Source organism: Phacochoerus africanus, chromosome 3 (assembly GCF_016906955.1).
Source record: "Phacochoerus africanus isolate WHEZ1 chromosome 3, ROS_Pafr_v1, whole genome shotgun sequence".
Classification (NCBI taxonomy): domain Eukaryota; kingdom Metazoa; phylum Chordata; class Mammalia; order Artiodactyla; family Suidae; genus Phacochoerus; species Phacochoerus africanus.
The window spans coordinates 163,276,160-163,293,650 of record NC_062546.1 but is presented as its reverse complement, the minus strand read 5'-3'; positions in this window follow the sequence as shown (position 1 = coordinate 163,293,650).

Here is a 17,491-nt window from a genome sequence, read left to right as displayed (position 1 = left end):
TGCTGCAGAGGGTGTGAAGAAAAGGGAAGCCTTCTACACTATTGGTCAGAATGTAAATTGTTGCAACCACTATGGAGGACAGTATGGCGATTCTTTAAATACTAAATATAGAACTACCACATGATCCAGCAATTCCACTACTGTGCATATATCCAGAGAAAAGCATAATTTAAAAAGATGCATGCACCTCAATGTTCATTGCAGCACTATTTACAATAGCCAAGACATGGAAGCAACCTAAATGTCCATTAACAGAAGATTAGAGAAAGAAGATGTGGTATATGTCTACAATTGATTTCTTCATATTCTAAAACATAGAGCAACCACTGTTTCCTCTCTGTTACCCCTGAATCCAGCTGTGTAATTCAAATATTTTATATTTATCATACATTCAAGTAACCATCTCTTGGATTGCACACAAAATTAGCTTTGTAGAATTACAGAAGACAAAGCCACCACTTTGACCTATGTTCTGAGATAATTAGTTTAAAGAAAATTGGGGAATATATGGCTACATCTTTTGTCCTATCCCTGTCCTCTGTTCAGATCTTTACCCAGCTTTATCATACTTTATTAAAATTATTTGTTTATTTATGTTTCTCCTGCTATACTGTGAGCTCCATCATTTCAAGAGCACTGTTTTATTAATCTTTGGAAGTATGCCATGTGTATTAGTCATTTTCTGAGCACTGGAGATACAATGATGAAAGGAGTCCTACTTCAAGAAGATAACACCAGAAAGACAGTAGCATTTGGTTCTACCTTTTTCCAAAAAAATTCTGTAGCATTTTTATAACGTGATTTCAAACATAATTAAAAAACAAAATTTAGGTTGATTTTTCCTTTTTAAATGCATATTAAGGATTGATACTCAATATCTGGGGGAAGAATATAATAAATACAAAATCTATGTAAATTTGATCATTTCTACTGGAACAATCAAATCTGTATTATTTATGTGAATGTTCAACATTTATGTACTATTTAACATTTTCATTTAAAATTTTGATTCCAATGATATGATATTATTTTATTTCAGACATATATGAATTCAAAATCAGAGCTTCCTCCAAATCTGAATTTTCAAATGTTTAAAATATTTTCAGATAATCTCATATAAAGTATTTTTAACCGTGGATATAACAGGTAGTGTGGGAAGTATTGCCATGATTTTATGTCACCTCAGAAATGCCTTATATCAGTTCTCATTTCTGAGTGACACTAAATATTTGTCTTTTGATAGTAAGAGTTATAAGCTTGTCACTCACAAAAGGGAGAATAGTTTTATGCAAAAGTTCTAAGATTTATAATAAAACTTTTGTGCTCTATACTTGGGTGTCTTCATTCGTGAAAGTATCTGGGATTAATAAACTTATATTACAAACAAAAACATAAACTTACCTGTTTTCCTAAATGCAAAGACTATGGGTTTCATTTTTTGAAATTAAAAAAAATGTGGGAGTAAACTACTGCAAAAATACTTTATTTTGAAAATAAGATTTCATCCAAATTTTGAATAAAAATAGCATTGTCTTCAATACATGCTGTAAATAAAATATTCCATTATCAATACCATCATGTATTTAAGGTATTTTAAAGATTATAGAGTGAATCTCAGGTCTAGCAGTACATTCCTCAGGTGCATAAATATGTCTGTCACTAATCAAATGACCTTATGAAAAGGTACTGTTGCTTTATCTATCTGAGTCTGTTAGCCCATTCTATGTCTAAGCTATATTTACCTTTTTTTTCTCACTGTTTTGGGATTTTCCTGTTTTCCTTTATGAAAAAAATTCAATATAGCTCCATTATGCCACTTCCTAATACCAGACATTACAATAAATTTACTGTGCTTATTCTCATCTTACTCATAAATATGCTTTCAGAACAACTTGTTCAAATAATAGCAGACTGGGAAGATTAACTCAATGTGTCTGGCTATGCCATAGACATAAACGTCTTTTAAAGACTCCAGGTTTCTATACAACAAAACTCTTTTTATATTTTATAGTGATGATACAGAATATATATATGCTATATTATTTCAGCACTCAAATACCCCAACACTCAAATATCTGGGATCTCTTTTAATGAATGGCCACAGATCATGCTGTATACTCTATTGATTTAATTGGACTTTTTTTTTTTTTTACTACGACTTAATGTATTTTTAGGGTTAGAAGGCATGACACAAACTGCAGCCTATAATTTTATAATACAGACCACTTGTCAGATACTATGCAGGCATAGAATGAACTTACATGTTTGTAGCTGTTTTAAAATTAATTTAAATTTTATGCAGCACTAATTTTTCATGATTTCCTTTTTTATTTTTATTATAGTTTATAGTATTGTGTCAATTTCTGCTGTATAGCACAGTGACCCAGTCATATGTAATATATACATTTTTTTCTCATACGATTTTTCATCATGTTCTCTCCCAAGAGACTGGATATAGTTCCCTGAGCTGTACATTAGGACCTCATTGCTTTCAAAACAAAGATGCTCGCTGATTTGGATAATACATGTAATGGTATCTTTATAGCCTTTTTTCAGTAGGAAAGCTTTCTGGAAACATAGCAGAATGTAATTAAACTGTACTTATTAAATAGATTTAGGGGAGTTCCTGTCATGGCGCAGTGGTAACGAATCCGACTGGGAACCATGAGGTTGTGGGTTTGATCCCTGGCCTTGCTCACTGGGTTAAGGAGCTGGTGTTGCTCTGAACTGTGGTGTAGGTCGCAGACATGGCTCCAATCTGGCGTTGCTGTGACTGTGGCATAGGCCAGCAGCTGCAACTCCAATTAGACCCCCTAGCCTGGGAACCTCCATATGCCACAGGTGCAGCCCTAAAAAGATGAAAAAAGACCAAAAATAAATAAATAAATAAAAATAAATAGATTTAGGATTTAGATTTAGTTATAATTACCTAAAATAAACCTTAAATAAAAATAGACAGAGATTAAAACTGCTTTGTCAAGTGATTCCAAAAAGTGAATTATAAATTTAACATAAAATATTTCAGTTTATTTTCACAAAATGGGCTTTAAACATTAAAAAAAACTGTTTATAAGTGAATATTAATAATTTACTAATATTTCATCACCTCTTTTAAATTAATTATATTACTATCAGATAATTAAATGATGGAAACCAATAAATAAGATGGTATATCATTTGATTCATGTCTATAAATTAATTTTAAAAATGCGTGCAAAGAATAAGCATAAATTTGGAGTCAGGCATGGATTAATATGCTGATTTCTGAAAAAGACTTGTGGAAAAGATTTAAAATAATGTATAAAATTTCTAACACAGCATTAACCATAATAAATAATAAAAAATAATATTTTCACATGCTAGTGATAATAATGAAAAATAATATATGCAGACATATTGTACAACCCAGACTCGTGGATTATAATAAATTGCCAACACGCTATTATTCTAAAATGTATAAATACATTTAAGTCTCAAATCAAAATTACTCTCTCTGGAGTCCAAGAAATTGAAAAGCATGAGTCAACATGATTATTTGTTAATAACACAATTATATAATGGAGAAAGAACAGATTTAATAAGCTAAATTAAACAAAGATTAGTACTGTTAAAATAATTATAAAAAATAACTGTGCAAAGATGACTTTATTTGGACCATTGTATTTAATGTGTATAAAGAACATAATTTTGTAATGTTTCGTGCCACCTAACTATTGATTGTTATAGTACAGATTCCTAAAACTAACCTCAGACCAGATCCACTTAATCAGAATCTAATCAGGAGCCTTGGATTATGAATTTTTGGCTAGCTTCCAAGATGAATGTTGAAGTCACTATAATATGAATGCTTTTGCTTTATTTCTCTGCCCACTGAGTTGTGTATGTATAACATACACATGTGAATACATAATTTATTTTACCTATGTAATTTATCCCACTAAAAAACCATAGGGCTCAAATAAAGGAAAGAATCAACCAAATATCCAGTGGTCAAGAACTTAGACTATCATGAGTAGTTATTTTAGGATTCCAAATTTTGGTTATTCTCTCTCAAATCCCTTCTTTGTCATTTTCTGAGGCAGTTTTGCTTGGACAGCACCAAATCAATTAACCTGCAACTTATGAAAAAAAAAAATCCTGATTGTATAATCTGTCCTTTTTAACTCTGTCCTGTTTTAACTTTCTTCTTATTACATTTTTTTCTACTCTAGCATGATCCACATTATAGAAATCAGTCCCTTTTCTTTAACTCTCCCTTGTGCTCCCATAAGACACTTGAGGGTGTGGTATGCTTCATTCATTTTCTAGGGTTTTTATGACCTAAACCCAAACTATATATACTAATTAAAATAGTATATAGCCCTGTCCTTGAAATTCTTTTACTCAGCTTTCTACTGGGTCTGATTACAAATTTCAACTATGTTATTTTGTTTAAGACTCTGCTCATTCTCCTTTCTAACCTCAAGTTCCCTGGAGATTCAATATTTCTATTATTATTTTTACTATTACACAGATCAAATCAATTCCATTTCTATTGCACATCCTAGATTATATCTTTGCATTATGAAATTCTAGTATGATTGTCACAGCTATGCAAAACAACCTATACATGCATACATAAAATACCATCATAACATTTCCATCCTGTAAAAGAAGGAATTAGCAGTGATTGACAACGGCTTTAAAATTTCAGTTATTTTTTTCCATTCTATTCTCAGTAGAGGAAGCATTACGGAGATTTACCTTTACACTTAAATACTTATGCCACCTTTTAGGAAAGCAGAACTAGCTATAGTCCAAATGGCTTTAAGTTATTTTGCTACAGACACACACACATGAGTTAAAATAAAGAAACACTGTGTGTACTGAATATGATGAAACATTTTAATGGAGTAAGAGGTAAAATAATTCAACACAATCTAGTGAAAATAAAGCTCTCAATCTATAGACTCTGAAATTATACCATTTACTTTTCTGAATTGTCATATCTTAAGAAATTTTCATACAATTTCATATCATAAGAATTTTTTGTATTAAAATCTATACGAAAATGAAATACTCCACTGGGTGGATGTGTCATCATTTTTATTATTGACACCGTTTTCGTCATGCTAATGTCATGTACTACATGTCTAGTCAGACTAAGGATTTTTAAAGAAAAAGAAAACTTGCTTAATTATCTAAAAAAAATAATAATAATACATGTATATAGTAGAAAATTGACCGAACACTGTAAACCAGCTACAATGGAAAAATACAAATCATTATAAAAAAACAATGATAATATTATTTATTATTATTGAAATTACAGAGAAAATAGAGGTAATTAATGAGGTTAAATAACTTCCTTATGTCACAAAATAATTGAAATAGGATTAAAAAGGAGGTGTGTTGTACTAACTTTGATTTACCTATGTCAGGATGTCATATCCCTTATCTTATAGCAGGATTTTTGGTAAATTATCTTCCTTATTTTTAATTTTATCTATTTTTTAGTGAATTGAAATAAGTCAGTTATATTTTCAACAAATGATATGAGTAAAATATGTTCTCTCAAACACTGCAAAGCTTAAAATGTTTCACACGAAGTCCAAATTAAATAAACAGAAATTAATGAATGTAAAAATTTCCTCTTTGTACCTCCTAGTACTTATTAATATCTTCAACTGAATATTTCAGAGAAGACTACAATTTCTCATTTTTTTGGAGTGTTTTTTTACTTTAAATAGTTTTATGGATTTAAAAAATATACTCATACAATTCAAATATATGAAAGTCTGTGAATGAATTTTTTAATTATCTTATGCCTTAAATAGAATTAAAAATTTTATCTTTTTTCCCACTTTGTTTGTTTGTACTATTTTGTACTATTTTAAATTTATAAAATTAATTTGTATAATTTTTAATATAGAGAATATTGATTGATTCACTATGCTGAATTTTGGTAAGAAGAAAACTTTTAATATACAAATATTACATTAATGCAATTATACATTAATGCAATTTTATATATATGTAAACTCTCTTCATATTTTTATCAAAGATTTAATACAATAAGCATATGTTTTATTAATTAATATTGTTTATGGTAACCAGATCAAAATTATTTATAGTATTAGTGATATATTCAAAACTATAAATTTCATTTATTATTTGAAAATACTTCTCTAAATATATAGAAATATTGTATGATTTTACACTGCTTCTTAATGCTAAATATGAAGAGAATATGAAAAAAAATTGAAAATGTTCTTAATGCTATACTGATTCCTCATCTCACTACATGTTTCTCTCTCCAACTCTCATCTTTTTATTCAGTCTAATAGGGTTGTGAGTCAGAGGTCAAGGTTTGGGACTGCCATAGGGGTCTGAAAAATCCCTTAAAGATACCATGCAAAGAACAGTGAACCAGAAATTCTGCATTCATATTCCTCACAAGCCTTTGCTGATTCCTACATGTTCATGCAAAAGGTGAGACTTGAAAGAAAATGTTAGAAAACAGTGATGGAAACCTAAGGATTTATGTAGAACTTCACTAACTGCACTTTGCTAGAGAGACAGAATTTGGAATTTGAGACTTGTTTATTAAAGTTCTAACATTTTCTAAATCCAAATATCCAGAAATTAAAGTGACTGTCGAGTAGTTTGCAAGTTATTAAATATATTATTCATCCACAGAAGAGAACCCAGAGTCAATTCAACTCATCATTTCTATTGTTGCTACATGCAAATAAAGAAAAATAAAAATGAGAGAAAATGAAGCAGGAAAATAAGAAAAAATATACGATTTGAAAATACACAGATGACCTATGTTGGCAAATGCTGGAATTGGTACACAGGTGCTTAAAATAATTCTTATTAATGTTGTAATGAATCTAGAGCAAAAAAAAAAAAAATGAATACAATACACCTAGCACCTAGTTCTAGGTTTCTAATACCATTCTCCAATAAACAAACCAAAAATCCTTAGAGAAATAGTTATTTCTAGGGCTAGGACTAGAAATATGTAAGATCAGCCTGGAGTATCTTGTAGTGCCAGAAAGCATGGATGAGGTAAACAAAACAAAACAAAACACATATATACCCACATATACACATAAGCACACAATTATGGGGTTAAGTAAAAAGAACTCTTACTGAGAGCTCAGTTAAAAGATTTCCCATTGACCAAAGCTGGAACAATTTGAGAAACCAAATAAAGTAGTATTAGATTACTTACAATTAAAAGCAAAAATAGATATTCATAAGTCCACATTGATATAAATAAATGCTTATGAAAATAGGTAAATTGAGGGAAAGAGATAAATCTTTATGTAAATAGATTCAAAATTATTTTTGTAAATATTCTGTCTTCACGGAGGTACAGCATAATTTACCAAGCTGCATATAGTTCCTTTCAGTGAGTACAGTTTGAAAAGGAGGGGAAAAGAGTAACTTTATAGTTAAAAAAGCATGACAAACACTACTTTAGCTAGGTGGTTTAGGTTAACACCAACAGTGGTGTCACACTGTGTCCCTGAAAAGATCAAACACATTAATAAGTAACTTATCTGTCTAACCAAGCCACATCAAACCAAACAAAAAGCACTCAGTAGTCTAAATGATACCAAAATCTAGAAACACAGAATATTATAATTACAATATAATATTGCTAGGCATATAAAACAGCGTGAAAATGCCATCCCTACTCAGAACAAAATCAGCCAATAGAAACAAAACTGGAAATGAGAGAGATGATAGATTTAGCAGACGGGGCCTTTGAAAGATGTTCTAAGTATGCTCAGGAATTTAAACAAAAATATAGGCATGATGTTAAAAAGGAAATCAACAGAACATACAGAGCTGAACAATACCGTATCTGATGTGAAAATATCACTGAATCAATTTAACAACCTATTAGGAATTAAAGACAAAGATTAAGGAATTACAAAATTATAGCAATAGAAACTATCCAAAACCAAAGGATTTCTGATTTCATCATATGGAGTAACTGTTATTAGATTTGCCCTGCTCCCCTAAACAATTACCAAAGGGACAGTAGTCAATACAAAATAATGATCCCTGAAAGGAGAGTAGGTGAAGCCCACAATAGCCCCACTTTCTGCCCATGGAAAACTTTTTGGTTATGGGAGAGGAGGAGACACCCAAGCACCATACAGGGATACCACTCATTATGGAGACAAATCGAGAATTTGAGGAGGTTTAGCTGATCAAATGTGTGGAGAATATTTACTAGAGATGGACCTGTGCCAACAAAGACTTTACCTCTCCCCTATTTAAGATTATTATCGTTTGTTTTCTTTTACTTAAGTGCAATGTATGAGGGTAAATGTAACTCCTGCACCTAAAAATAACACATGAAATTTCATTAAAAAATGTTTAATTGAAAATGAAGTTATGCTTTTAATAAGTAATATAATTATTCCTCTTATTATAATAATTAATAATAAGATTTAAATAAGATGGGAGACAATAGTATGTGTTACACAAATCCTTCAAATTCTTATACATAATGACTATAGAGTTGAAGAAAATCTATTTTACTAACAAAATGATGTAAGTACATTTTCCCTGTTAACTCTTCATTTGTATTTAACAATTTTTTTTAATGGCTTCAGACTGCACCCGTGGCATATGGGAGTTCCTGGGCCCAAGGACTGAATCTGAGCTGCAGCTGCACACTATGCCACAGCTGCTGCAACATCAGATCTTTTAACCCTTTGCACCAGGCCAGGGATTGAATCCATGCATCTGCAGCAACCAAAGCCACTGCAGTTGGATTCTTAACCCACTGTGCCACAGCAGGAACTCCTATGCTATAACTTTTATTTCATTGTTTGTTATACTCTATTCTTTGATCTGATAAACAAGCACAGAAATACATGGTATATAAAATGATACTAAAGATTTGAAACAATTGGTTAGTAATGCACTAATCTACTCTTTTTTTTTTTTTTGGCCATGCACAGGTTACACGGAAGTTCCTAGGCTAGGCATTAAACCCTTGCCACAGCAGGGACAAGGCAGGATCCTGAAACCACTGAGCCACCAGGGAACTCTTCTAATCTACTCTTAAATAATAATTTAATACTGAAAATATCTCAGAAGATATGCTATGATTTTCTTATGTATTGTCCAAGGAGCAAAAATACTCCTGTTTTTCATTTCATACATACTTATCACACAATCATCATAAAGTATAATTGATATTGGGTAAAATCATGCAGAGTAATTTTTTGTAAATAAAAGAACAGGATATAAAAATATTTTACTAGTATTAAAAGGTGAAATAAATTGAAGAAAATTACACTTTCTAGAGAGAATGCAGAATAAAATTAAATAAGGATTGAGTTAATATAATAAAAAGCAACATTGATTGAAGTTTACATAAAGCTAAGTATTTTAGATGAATTTAGAAGTAAAAGTTTTGGCATGCAGAATTTGGAATGGTAGATATGACTGGAACAAATATTAAAATGGCAGTTGCAGAACATATGGCCAATAACATTTTCTATGGCCAAACATACATAATGCTAAAATTGATGAGTATTTTATTCCAAAAAATTTGTTCCTGATGAAACATTGTCAATAAGTCATGATGATTTTAGTAGATAGAAAGTATTTAATTGATAGCTCATTCTATTCATTCATGATAAGACATTATTAAGACATGTAACAGATCCCTTCAGAATAGTTTTCCCATTTAAAAATGCATTTTGCTTTAATAAATGCATCTCATGTCATAGAAGTCAGATAAAACTAACTATAAAATCATAATTACAATTTAGATTAGATATTTCTTTTCAAAGAAACGGAAAAACAACTGTTGTATGTAAAGTCATTGACTAGAAGGTAAACTAATGCACAGAATCCTCAACAACATTGGGATTTTTCATAGATATCAGCTTGTCAATAGAATAGAAAGAAAGCCAGATCCTTTGATTTCCAGGCAGAATTATGAGGATGATATAAAAATAGTAAGTTCCTTAAACATCATAATTGTATAAGAATTAAAATACTACATTGTAAATAATTATTACATAATAGCTCAAAAAAATCATCTCCTTAGGAAACATACAACACAATTTCCAAACAAACATGGCTTTGTGTAATTTGGATACAAATATAAGAAAATAAAGCATGAAAGGATAATAGAAAAATATACATAGAAGGAGTTAGGAACATAATAAACTAGAAACTAATATGATCCATGCTAAAACAGAGCATGATGACACTATAAGTCTGTCTTTCTAAGTAGCTTTGAGCCCAAGAATACGATATATGATACATTTCCACTTTTCATATTTGGTAAAAGGAATTGATTCATTTTTGTAAGTTTAAAATCTGAGTATTAACATCAAAATTAAATTACATAAATCTTTAAATTGTTATAGATAAATGAAGAAAGTATTTATTAAATATGTCAAAGTATTTCTATAAAACAGTGTAAAACCTATTATATTCATGATACTAACATTTGTTTTATACTCTAGATAGTACTGGAAATTCCATATTTGGTTTTATAGTAATTTACCTATCATATAGTTCTATATCAAATTTTTGATATTCAAACTTTTATCTTGTTTATAGCCAGAATAGAAGACATTTTAATATTTCCCACTCATATTTTCCATTTTTATCTTATATCCAATTTTTAATTTACTTATTAATGCAAACAGACAGAATATTGAAATACATGGTTATAATGCTATTTATCCATACCCAAATCTGTTTTGAGACAGATTTTTCTCTTTGCAATTATGTCAACATGTACATTTCAAAAAAAATCTATGGTTTCCTACTAGCATGGCTTAGAGCAAACATTTTTATTTTTATTAATGTGACCTAGGAAATTTAATCTTTAAGTATCTGAATATGCATCAACCTCATGCTTCTGTCCCATTTCTCTATTCTTATTTCCAGCCAAACTCAAACTTGCCAAACTTGAAAAATTGAATTTTAATTCACTCTTATTCATTTCCTTTGGAACTGAAAACAATTAGGGTCTTGCCTGCCCCTACTCCATTAAAAAGAAAAAGAAAAAGAAAAAAACAAAACAAAACAAAAAACAAAAAACTGTTGGAAAGGTCAACACATTGTGATCTCCACATTGCTAAACTCACTATGTAATTTCCATCATTCATCTTACTTGATCTGTTAACATTTGATAAAGGATATGTTTCAGACTCTTTTCCCTTGGCTTCTATTCCTTCCCCCTCTCCTTTGCTGGCCTCTCAGTTCTTTGAACTCTGAATGTTAGACTACCCAACAGCTATGTATTTCTATCAATTTTCTTCACAATCACTGTCATTCCACAAATGGTTTTATTGACAACTTTAGTTATCAACTATTCTCTAATGATTCACAAATGATTATAGTCGGCCTAATTTTACTTCTGAACTCCAGACTCTTACAACAAACTTTGCCAATCTGACAACTCCCTTTAGATGTATAATAAACATCTCAAATTTATATGCAAAAATCAAGCTCCTAATTTCCACTAACTTGTCAGTTATTTTTCCTATCTAGATCTATTTCCTAGACATAACAAACTATCACAAACTTGGTGGCTAAAAATAACAGAAATTTATTCACAGTTCTGAAGACTGGAAGTCTGAATTCAAGATTTTGGTAAGATTGGTTCTTTTTGAGTTTCTGAGGGTAAATCCATTCCGTGCCACTCTCCTGAACTTGACTAGTTACCACAATCTTCGGTGTCCTTTGGCTAGGAGTAGTATCACTCTGATTTCTGCCTCCATCTTACATTTCTTGTTTCTCTGTGTGTCAATGTATAGGCACTGTCACTGGATTTAGGACTCACCCTAATTTACCATTATCTCATTTGAGACCTTAGTTTAAGAATGCAAAAAGACCATCTTTCTAAATAGGTTCACAGTTTGAGATTCTGGGTGGACATGGACTGGGGAGGAAAACTATTCAACAGAGTATTTAGACATTTCATTAAAATATAATGACATTTATATCAGTTGGAAAAAAAGACAAAACACTCGAAGTAATCATCTATTCTTTTCTTTCTTTCTCTTATTTACACATTTGGCCTATACGATCACTTGCAATTTTTACCTTCAAATTACCTCCAGAGGAGTTCCCTGGTGACTCAGTGGGTTAAAGATCCAGCATTGTCACTGCTGTAGCTCTGGTTACCACTGGGGCGTGGGTTCGATCACTGGCAGAGGAACTTCTACATGCCACAGGCACGACCAAAATAAATAAATAAATAAATAACCTACAGAATCTAACCACTGCATATCATTACCATCACTTACCAACATTTCTTTTTTTTTTTTGTCTTTTTGTTGTTGTTGTTGCTATTTCTTGGGCTGCTCCCGCGGCATATGGAGGTTCCCAGGCTAGGGGTTGAATCGGAGCTGTAGCCACCGGCCTACGCCAGAGCCACAGCAACGCGGGATCCGAGCCGCGTCTGCAACCTACACCACAGGTCACGGCAACGCCGGATCGTTAACCCACTGAGCAAGGCCAGGGACCGAACCCGCAACCTCATGGTTCCTAGTCGGATTCGTTAACCACTGCGCCACGACGGGAACTCCCCAAATTACCAACATTTCAAACCTGAATCGCTGCAATAGCTTCCTAACTAAACTCCTTGTCCACCTTACTTGGCAATTCTTCTCTCTGTCTTGATTAGTATAACTTCTTCTTTCTGTTCAGTACTCTATCCTGAAAACATTCAGATAAAAGCCAATGCCTTTAAAAGGGCCTATAGGGCCATTACTTTTACCACCCAAACATTTTTTTCTCTTCTTTCTCTGCTCACTTTGCATAGGCATGGCACTCTCCCCACAGTTCCATCAGCACATCAAGCATCCTTCTATCTCAAGTATTTTGTACTTCTTGTTTCACTGTTTAAAAAAAAAAAAAAGTACTCCGGGGAGTTCCCTGGGGGCCTAGTGGTTAAGGATCAGGCATTATCACTGCTGTGGTGTGGGTTTGATACCTATCTTGGGTACTTCCTCATGCCAATGGCATGGCCAAAAACAATTCTCCATATGTTCCACATTGCTCAGTCTTTCGCATTTTTCATGTTTCTGTTCAAACAGCACTTCTCAAATGTAACATCTCTGATCAGCTTAGGTAAATGATGCTTTTCTCAACTACCTCTTATTTCTTCTCTGTTCTGCAGCACTCTTATAGCATCAGCCATTATACATTTAGTTGTTTGGGTGTTTATTGCCTTCTTACACAGTAAAAGGCATCTTAAGGTTAAAGACTTTGTTGCAGTTCTAGATCCATATCTATCACATAGTAGGTGCTCAGATAATATTTGCTGGGCTAATAAATGAACTAATCCATCTTAATTTCTCTCTTTACAACATATGACTCCACTTGCAAATCACTTAGTCCTGTCAGAAATCCAAGATTAGGGCTGGCAACAACCTCTATACCATGGTCAATTCTCAAACAGTGAGTAAATTCCTGAAATAAACACTGACTTAGAAATATTCTTAATGTTAGGAAATGAAAAGAGAAAAATTTCAACCAGTACAACTAGGTAACACATTTTTTTAGAGAATAAAAAATGAATTGTTTTGTGTTCATAGTTGAAAATAGAATGTTTGGGTACTCTCTCTGATATCACTTTGTCATTATAATACACAATATATTTATTATATATTTTATTACTTGTCTAGTCTATAACATTTTAATAAAGTGCAAAGAATGCTATGACTGCAATAAGTGGAAAAATGTTAAGTTCCATTTACAGAGCAAAAGTCAAGGTGTTTGATGTGATGTCAAAGGCTATTTAAATATATAATTCATCCCATCTGTTCTTCCCTCCACATAGCCAGCTGTAGAGATCTAAAAGCAAAAAAAAAAAAAAAGGAAAGAAAAGCTTGGCAATTCTTATTTCTGTTTTGATTAATATAACTTCTGCTTTCTGGCCAGGAAATTCCTGCCTATATGCTAAAATATCCTGGAAGTTGCTATTTATTTTTCTTCTATTATGATATTTTATGGTTAAGAAATTAAAAAAAAACACATATATAAGCAAGGTGCCATGTTTTATCTGAATAATATATTTATGAAATGTCCAAGGGTGCCTGCTGCCCCAGCTTATTAGAAGGCACAACACTTTAAATATAAAGATGTCATTCGTTACAAATTTCAAGCTGTGTTGAAGTTAAATTCCAAGGGAGAACAGATACAGGGGATTTGTGCCAGAACATTTCCCAATTGCAATATCAAAGAGAAATGAAGAATAATTTTCCTAATTGGAAATATGTGGGGAATATAAGGTAAGGAGGATTTAATTAATAGATTTGGAGTAAAGCCAGAATTGCAGGGTTAATACCTCTGTTATTTCAAAGAGTGCCATGAGATCCTGAATGCAGATGAGTAGTCAACAGGACTGGCAAATCTTACTCTGGATTAATTCTAATGCAGCTTTAAGTATTTCTTTGGGATAAGTATTTCACACAAACTATTTCCTGTGTTTTGTAATTTTTTTAAACTACCAATATTTTTTATGCTCAGGATATAAAATTTATTACTTAATATGATATTTTAAAATAAGACATTCATTTATTTTAATAGTTCTGATTTTTAATGTAGCTGTCACAGAATGTCATTGTTAACTATCAATCACACTACACATAGTAATATAACTCGTTCATGTTTAAAATGATGTTATTAATAGACTGTGGACACACTTAAAAACTATAATAATAGGTGGCCTAGTATCCCATGAAAATGGTTGCTCTTGTTTCTGGAAGAAACTCTGCTTGAGTTACACAAAATTTTCTATGATCACATGACAATTACTGTGACAAATTCTTGCCTGAAAAAAAATTTGATTATCCTTAATGGCAAAGTCTGGTTCCAGATGTAAATTTTTACAAAAAGATAAAAATCTTTAGGACACAAGGGATAGAAAGGAGCAAGAGAGTGCTTAGGTATTATGATTAAATATCACATAAAATATTGTAGTTTATATTTGAAAATATCCTAGACTTCTTTTCTCCTTGATTGGAAACAATAAGTTAAATAATCTTGAACATCTATTTATCAATGCTTTGAACATGAAGATAACATTGACTTATGTATAGTCTGCTCAGCATCTGTAAGAAATTATCTGAGACTGGGTGTCTAAAACAACAGAAATTTATTTTCTCATGGTTCTGAAGTCTAGAAGACCAATACCAAGGTGTTAGCATGGTTTCTGGTGAGACTCCTCTTCCACGCTGGTAGAATATTGCCTTTTCATTAGGTCCAAACACAAGTTTCTCCCCTATGTCTGTGTGTGTCTCTCCCTTTCTCTCCCTCTATGTGTGTGTGTGTGTGTGTGTGTGTGTGTGTGTAAAGAGGAAGAGAGTGAGAGCTAGAGAGTGAGTGTAGAAGTGAACTCTCAAACATTTCTTCTTCTTCTTATAAGGACATCAGTCTTGAGGAATTAGGGCCCCAGCTTTATGATCTCATTTAACCTTAAATACTTTCCTAAAGGCCCTATCTCCAAATATAGATCACATTAAGAGTTAGGGCTTCAACATACATGTTTCGGGAAATCATAATTCAGTCAAAAACAATCCACACTAGCATGTTTTATAATAAGAACAATTTATTGTTCTTCTTGTGCAATAAAAATATGGACAAAGCTAGATACAATTTTTGAGGAAGAAATTTAATATATCTAGAAATATCTATAATTCACTTATTAAAAAAGCTTCAGAATGAGTAATGCTATTTTCTTACTTTTATTTATACTACTTTTATTGCTTCTGCATATTGTAATAATGTTGCACATGCAGGCAAACACATGCAGGCAGGCACCTTTTCATATATGACAGCTAACTTTCCCCAAACACTTCAAAATACTCTCTTGATTAGGTCAAAATAGAATGATAAAAAATGAATTAAGATGTGGCATGTGCATTAGAAATGTAAAAAAGGATATGCTATGAATAAGCTTCCAGATTGTTAAAACCATTATTATTTTTCCTATTTGTATTTATAATTTTGTTTCTCACACCTGTCAAAATCTTCTATCTTAATTTCCCTATAGTCCTATCAATAAAGCACCAAAGTGTAATATATATTTAAATTCTCAGTGTCAGATCAAAACTTCAATATTATACTTTGTCATCATATCTAACTACTGAAATATGCATAGTTTTGTTCCTGCTGGTTTGACTGCCATTAGAGTGCAATAAATAATATCACCTGACATTGTAACAAAAGAGCTTATTGAAAATAGATAGTTCTACTGGATAAAAACTTATGAAGTATGTAGATAGAAGAGTCTTAGTCTAGGGACAATTTCTGCAGCTGATTAATTTTCTGATTTTAATCTAAATAGACAAAGATAGCTCTTCTTATACTTGTCCTTTAAGTTTGCATATCCCCATCTACATTAGCAAATATTTAATATGATATATAAGTAGAGAAAAGCTTATGTTGTCCCTCATAAACTATTTTTTCTGATCTATAAATTCCTTCTATAATTAGACAATTAATATATGTTCCTGATTTGAAATAAAAGAATTAAGCATTAATTTATTATCAAAGTACAAATAAGTCAGAGAAAGATAATGAGGAAAGAAAAAAACAACAAAATAAATTTGCTAAACGCATGTCACCAAAGAGATAAGCTATTCTGCCAAAAATAAGACTGTTTTTATCATGGTTTCTTTTACCATCACATAGAAATAATACATTTTTAACCTCTCCTCAAAATGCAATATAATCTAGTAGTCATTTTATTTTTATTTTTATTATCATACATTTTCAAAGTATATTGATGGTCATCAAAGGATGTTCAACATTTTTATATGCAATATTTGAATAAATTGAGAAAATATAAATTTTTCCTCCCATTACAGAATATCTAGATTGATCTACCTATCTATCAATATACAACATGCTCAACAAATTATTTTAAATTCTAGAGGCATATTAATTTAAAGTCTTAATCTTATTATTTTAAATAACAATCAGTATTTATTAGTTTCACATAATTAAGTTGAAATACACAGCTTGCACACTTTGTTTTAGTTTATCGAAAATATTTTCATATATTTTGGGTCTTAACTCCCTGGTCATGCTGGAACAAGACATTCATGACTTGAACACTCATATGCAATTACAAAGCTATTTGAAGCAACTACTAGCTGACTTTGGATAAGAGGAAGCAATAGATTGTGATCACCATACTACCCAAAGCAATCTACAGATTCAATGCAATCCCTATCAAATTACCCAAAAAATTTTCACAGAACTAGAACACACAATCCAAAAATTTACATGAAACCACAAAAGACCCAGAATTGCCAAAGCAATCCTGAAGAACAAACACCAAGCAGGAGGCATAACTCTCCCAGACTTCAGGAAATATTACAAAGTCACAGTCATCAAGCAGTGTGGTACTGGTACCAAAACAGAGAGACAGACCAATGGAACAGAATAGAGAACCCAGAAATACACCCTGACACCTATGGCCAATTAATCTTTGACAAAG